This window comes from Coptis chinensis, chromosome 9, assembly GCF_015680905.1.
Source record: "Coptis chinensis isolate HL-2020 chromosome 9, ASM1568090v1, whole genome shotgun sequence".
Classification (NCBI taxonomy): Eukaryota; Viridiplantae; Streptophyta; class Magnoliopsida; order Ranunculales; family Ranunculaceae; genus Coptis; species Coptis chinensis.
The window spans coordinates 22,287,245-22,293,886 of NC_141464.1; the positions used below are offsets into that span (position 1 = coordinate 22,287,245).

The following is a 6,642-nucleotide window of genomic DNA, read 5'->3' on the forward strand; positions in this document are numbered from 1 at the left end:
CTTACTTGGGCTTCGAGGAGGTTTAGAATTTACCTTTCAAGCAGTGATTACACGCTGCTTGAAGAGAAAGCGACGTCGGTTGGCGCGTGATCTTAGAATCATGCCCAACCTTTCGAACTTTACCCTGTTTTAAGTTACAATAAAGGTCTACTTAAAAAGTTAAAAAGCCCACAAGTTGGGTTTTTGATAATTAAACAATTTCGTCTTCAAGGGCCAAAACCATAAAAGTAAACTATTACTAAACTAATCTAATAGATTAACTATCACTACTACAGAAATGCACATTAGCCACGGTTGGTCAACTAGTATATACCACTGTTTGCCTAATAACAGTGGCTAATAGTCATTAACCACGGTACATTGACTTTTTTAATTTTAGTACAATCAAATACCACCGGGTCTCGTAAAAGCGATGGTATATAGATGCCATTTACCACGGAACTACCCAATATCGCCTTGATTTGTTTTTGATTTTCATATACCCTACCGCTTCCGCTTAAAATGTGGCTAATGTTTTGGAAAAAATAACCCTACCGTGGATAAAGGGGTCATCATATAGCAGTTTTTTTTTCGATAATGAACATCATTTAGCACTAACCACTTTAAGAATTTATCATCAAAAAAAAAAAAAAAAACTAAAGAATTTGAGATTGGGCAACCTTCGCATGCCTAATCTACTTGCATCGCTATGGATCAAAGAAAGTTCTCCAAAAGAAAATTTGAGATACAACTCCCTCTCTTCCTTAATCTACTTGAATCGCTATGGGCTGCAGCCATCCTTGATCATCTTGGACCTAGATTTTCGAGGTAATCAGTAATTTCATCAGTACAATATCAAACCCCGCTTCAATTTATTGCGGTTTTGTACTCTGCAATGAAACACCATTCAATGCATTAGGGTTTGGTTTCCATGATTGGTTGTTTGCTTGGGTTTGAATTTTTCAATTTAAGCCTTTTTAATCCCTAGAAAAGATCAATCTTTTCTAATGGGTAATGTTTTTTTTTTTTTTAAAACAATGTTTTTTTTTTTCGAGTTTCAACCAAATCCTATGCAAAAAATACCTGTTGGGAAATTTTTAGAGTTTTCAATGAAAATCTAGACAAGTTTTAAGCACAAGTGGATTTCTAACTAAATCTGAATTTGAGCTTCTTCTTGAAGCAAAGGTATTAAGAGATCTTCTTTTTTTTTTGTACCTTTTATGATAATTAAGAATGATTTTTCTTTTTCTTTTCTTTTCTTGATGTTATATTTTTGTCCTCCAATTTCGAAATTTGAATAGTATAAGATTCTTTTCAAAGATTAGTGAAAATACACCGATTGAAGTTCATCTTGTTTATTAGCCGAAAGTAAAATGCATTGTGTTCTTTGTTTTGTGGCCGTTACTTTCGTTAGTTTGTACCGATACTTCACTAAAAAGCAAGTACTAGGTTTTAAACATTGATTTTATTTTGTCTTTTCTCTTTTATTATCTTCGTTAGAGACTTTATGGGTTTTCTTGTACAACCTAAATGGTATGTTGAGTTTCAACGACTATATGCCCTGTTTAATTTCCAAAGGTACCCTTTTCTATTGTGCTTCCGCTTTGTTACCCATTGGGAACTCTTCATATTAGCTATTGTCCGCTTTTTTCTCGATGTAATGTTTTGCAACTTTTAATTCAGATCTGTTATCGGGTTCGCAATGGGTTGACGCGTTTCTTGATTTAATTGTTATCCAAATAGAGGTCGGTTATGCCATTTTTTTTTTTTCTTGACGAGTGCTTTCTTTTTTTTTCTACTTCTCTAGTATCTTACCTGCTCAACGCTCATACAAATCTCTGAATTCCATGTATGGGTGTAATGTTCCGCTACTCCTAATGAATTCGCTTCAACACACATGACGATACTCAAAAGGTAAGAGATCAAATACTTCTCTCTCTCTCTCTCACATAATTAACGATACTAAACTGTGTTGTTGGCCTCTCTAATGTAGATTGTGGAGAAATACTCAAATTCAAACATTGAGATTCATACCTTTAACCAGTCCGAATGTGTTTCTTTTATTTTTCATTTTATTTATTTATTATTTTTTTCTGTCCCAAGATATACTTATAAACTTATGTGAAAAAATGTTTTCATTACATTTCATTTTGTTTTTGCAGAGCCAATATCCTCGATTGGTTGTTGAAGATTTTTGCCATTGCCTAGCAAGGGACGGACCGGAAAGGATGGCTGGTAGGCTTTCATGAAGTTCATCTCATTCTCTCGTGATTTTGGTTTCTCTTATTTACCGGGCAATTCTTAGGAGCTTAGCAGCCTAAACACATAACCACAAACTAAAGTTCGATATCTTCAACTTGTGTGTTTTAGTTATTTTTAATTTTACTCAACTTCACTTCCACAACACTTTATGCGATTTTTTTGACTCGCACTTCAAGCACTATATAGTAATAGCTCGCTTTGTTTTTGGTATAAATGCAAATGCTTATCCGTGGTCCAAAGGGTTACTATTTTGCTAGTTGTTATTTAAGAACTTGTTAAATATAACTTATGATTTACTTTATTACTAAAAAACTATTGTATGTGAGTATGATAGAGGCTTAAAGAAGTGCAGGAATTGGATCATCATCATTCACAGCTTTAGTTTGTGTACATGCCTAAATGGGTTTATCCGCTTTAAAGTTTTGATAGTAGAAGATCTTTGCAAAGTTTACTTGCTCTTTCAATCGTAACAATATGAAGGTAACCAATGCTCCTAGTCACGCTTTCAAAGTGAGAACATAGAGGTGGTACAATCGCACATATTAAGATATCAAAAAGTTTTGTGGCGAACTATTTAAGTTTAAAGATATCCTCCTCGCCTTTTCTCGATAAATCCCCATTCCGAGGTGTTTGTATGCGACTTTAGTTTTTCTATATTGTCTCAAAACAACACAATCTAAGATTTCCGGCAACCGAAATGTGTTGTTCTCATATCCGTTTCATCTTACAGCCTATTTTAATGTGAAGGTATCCTCCCGCCACGGTGATGTATTCCCTCCTTGAAGAACGATTGAAAGCTTCGATGCTTTATTGGCCAGGTTGGTACTTGATTTAGTTTCCGGTTTTAGCATATTTTTTTCCGTAGTTGTTTACTCTAACCACATTTTATTTTATTCTCTTCGTAAGCAAGGAGTATGTTTTTGTTGCAAATGCAGATAACTTGGGTGCTATTGTTGACTTAAGTATCCTTTTCCACTCTTTATTGACCCTCGACATTATTCAATTCTCGTGAAACTCAAGCTCCTTTGTATTATTCTTTGTATTCAAGTTATCGCGATAAATGATTTATCATAAAGATCACTCTTGCGTAACCTTTTCCTTGACTGGGTGTAATGAAATCTTAAATCATTTGGTCCACAACAAAAATGAGTATCAGTATGGAGGTACTACTCGTAAATACTAGATGTCTTCATGCTTCTTCTCGCTTTAAATTCTTGTTACCTGTTTTGCTTGTGTGTGTATTTCTCTGCTTTACGAAATAATCGCTTTTCATGATTCTTCTACTACAAATCCTGTCCTAAAGTTCACCTTTGTGTACAGTGACCTCGAAACTCCAGCAGATGTTAAAGGTGGCACCCTTATTTCATATGAAGGAAAAGTTCGTGTATTTGGTCACCAATTATTTAGGTTGTTAAGACTTGTTGGTTCATTCTCATCTTGTCACTACGTGTTTAATGATAGAGTTATAGAGTACTAATAACACGCTCGTAATTATGAATGTGTGTCGCTGCTTGTTTGTTTGAGTGGCGCTGTATGTGAGAATATAAACTTACTTGTATACTTTTTTACTATACTTCATCCAATTCTCTTATTATGTCAAGATAAGTTTTAGCCCGAATGACGTTTGCCCTTGATGTTATGATTCACGTACTCACGAAATTGCTCAGTCCCCGATGAACATGTAAGTGTGATTACGTGAATTTATACCGCCTCTTTCTACATATAAATTAAGTATTACTGTTCTAAAAAATTATTATAACATAATATCTTTCTTTTTCTATTTTTTATCATGTGTATCTCGTGTTTCATCTAGGTGAACGAAGTTCAAGTCGATTGAAAAGTTCAAGATCTTCAACACAAACAACTTGTATGTGATCTATACTAGTTTGATATTTTGAAAAGTTACAGGTGTGTGTTTAGGTTGTAATCTAAACCCTTGTTTCCCAATGGGTGAATTTGAAGGCCATTAAGAGACTTGTGGAAGCCGATGCACTAAACATGGAAATCATTCCAAATCCGAAAGTGAGGGCCATTTTTTATTTTCTGATATTAATTACTCCATGTTGCCAAGTCGATCAACATGTTACCGATAAAGTTAATATTTGTTGCCGCGGGAAGTGGATGGGGTGAAGGTCCTTCACCGAAACCGCTTTGGAGCTGCAATTGGGTATTCTACGGACATATGTTGGCAATTAACTGTAAGCTTTCAATTTTTTAGTGGCATTTTCACACTTTTTTTCTTTTAAACGCTTCTTTGAAAAGGCTATTGGCATCAATGTTCCAAGATCTCGGTTCCTTCCTGTGAAGGCAACATCTGATTTGCTCCTTGTCCGTGGTTAGTCTATATCCCGCCTTGATATTTATTTAGCTTTTCTTATATTGATCTTGTCTTTCTAAGGGAAGTACATAATTCTGCAATGGACACGCATTAACCTTGGTCGATGGCTTTGTCATCCGTGAACGGCTAGAAACTAATCCCCGCAAATCCATCTATTGAGTTGGGTCCCCGAATTTAAAAAGGTAAATGTTTTTGTTGATATTCACAGTTTTCACCGAATGGGCTACACCTATTTGATTGTGTCTACTTCCTCCGATTAGTTTCTTTCACTATTTTTAGGTTGGCAATTTTCTCGAAGTCGCTTCAAGTCCATCCCTAGCATCATTGAGCTAGATAGCTTAAAAGTGACCGGTGATGTATGGTTTGGTTCCGTATAACCTTGAAGGTATGTAATTTACAGCTTCATATCTTTAGTTTCTAGTTGTGGTTGCTCATTACCTTTTGAATTTAGGTCTATTTCAAATGTGTTGTTGACTCATTACGCTATGAATTGCCAACTTTGTATATGCTACTTTTGCTCCTTTAGCCTCCCCTTTATGAATCCTTCCATTTGGTGGCATAATGGTGTAGGGAAACGCCGTCGATATCTTGCAAAAGCAGTGTGAAACTTGAAATTCCTGGTGGAGTTGTACTCGCAAACAAGGTATTTCTCGCCATTCATTTACTTTTGCAAACAACTCACTTTACATTCATTTCCATGTTGCAAACAAGTTCTACTATCTCATTGACCTCTTTCTTTTGGCTTGCTTAGGTGATCAATGGCCCCGGTGACATCCTCAAGAAAGATTCTGTCTTTCCTCTATAGTTGTGCCTGTGGAGCATATATGGTATATTGCCAATTTTGGTTCTAGATTTGAGGGCCAAATGTTGTAGAATTCGGGACATGCACTGGTAATAAATGTAGTGTTCTTCTTTTGTTTTTAATTTTTTTCTGTGATATGTTTAGTGGTTCCTTGATTACCTTTCTTGTCGCATTTGCGGATGTGGGTTTACAATTTCTTTCAGTTTACATGGAAAACCCATTGTTACCAATAACAATGCTTAAAACTTGTCTAGATTTTCATTGAAAACTCTAAAAATTTCCCAACCAGGTATTATTGGTAACAATGGGTTTTCCATAATTTTTTTTCTTGCGGTGATACTTCCAGGCCTGGATGCTTCACTGATTTCGTTTTTGTTGGTTATTAGTATAGTTGTAAAAAGCACTTGAACTGTTTGAATGCTTGTCTATATCGGGTTGGGTTATGTTTTTGAAATGTTAATGAAAATATTCAACTATGCTCAGGTTGAAGTTGTAGCATAATAGGCACAATGTTTATTTCATTTGATGGATTTGTAAAACTTCTAGTCTCAGCTAACTCGCACATCCTTTTTTTATTAAGTTGTGATGTGTTGTGAAAGCAATGGATGTCGAAGTTGTCGTGTGGGTACTAAAGAGAAGAAGACAAACAAGGTACTTGAATTCAACATTGATTTTGTATTATAACTAGCACTATAAGATTTGCTGGATTAAGCCATTTGGTAATGAGTCTAAACCCATTTTTATTCTGATGTAGAAACAGGATAGTGGATCCCCATCAATTGTTTAGACTCAAAAACTCAATGTTGGTTTTGTGTTTAGTGATGCAAAGCTTGTGCAAATGGAGGCTTTACTAACACAATCCTTCTCTAATCATTTGATTTGATTGAGGCCATAGCCCTTTTAAGTGAACATGTTCAATGTTGCTTACTTTGACTAGTTTGTATAAGCTACTTAAAAATGTAATTAATGCTTCAGACTTGTGTGATGGGGTTGTTGTACTTTAAAGTTTTGAAAAGTATAGGAATTGGATAGGGTCGCCAGAAACCCGACTTTTTTTGCCTTTGAAAAGTATAGGAATTGCCTTTTTAAGCCTTTGAGGTAAGGCGATTTTAATGCTTCTCATTGTTTCTACTATGCCTATGTTGTCGATAGTTAGTCTTTTTGGTAATTGGTAGAATTAATAAAATAGAATAATCATGTAGTCTTTTCTAGTATATATAAGAGATAGTGTTTTGTCAATTTTATTTATTGTTGGATATGT

General features: G+C 35.0%; 1 long non-coding RNA gene and 1 pseudogene across 1 annotated transcript; both read left to right on the forward strand.

Annotated features, from left to right (window-relative positions):
- Window positions 1-1,535: 1,535 nt before the first annotated feature.
- Window positions 1,536-4,956, forward strand: LOC147475213 (UTP--glucose-1-phosphate uridylyltransferase-like; annotated as a pseudogene).
- Window positions 4,957-5,178: 222 nt separating this feature from the next.
- LOC147475214 (uncharacterized) lies at window positions 5,179-5,503 on the forward strand. The gene is made up of 2 exons (XR_015207582.1): window positions 5,179-5,222; window positions 5,331-5,503. It is a non-coding gene; the product is annotated as an uncharacterized LOC147475214 (long non-coding RNA).
- Window positions 5,504-6,642: the final 1,139 nt, after the last annotated feature.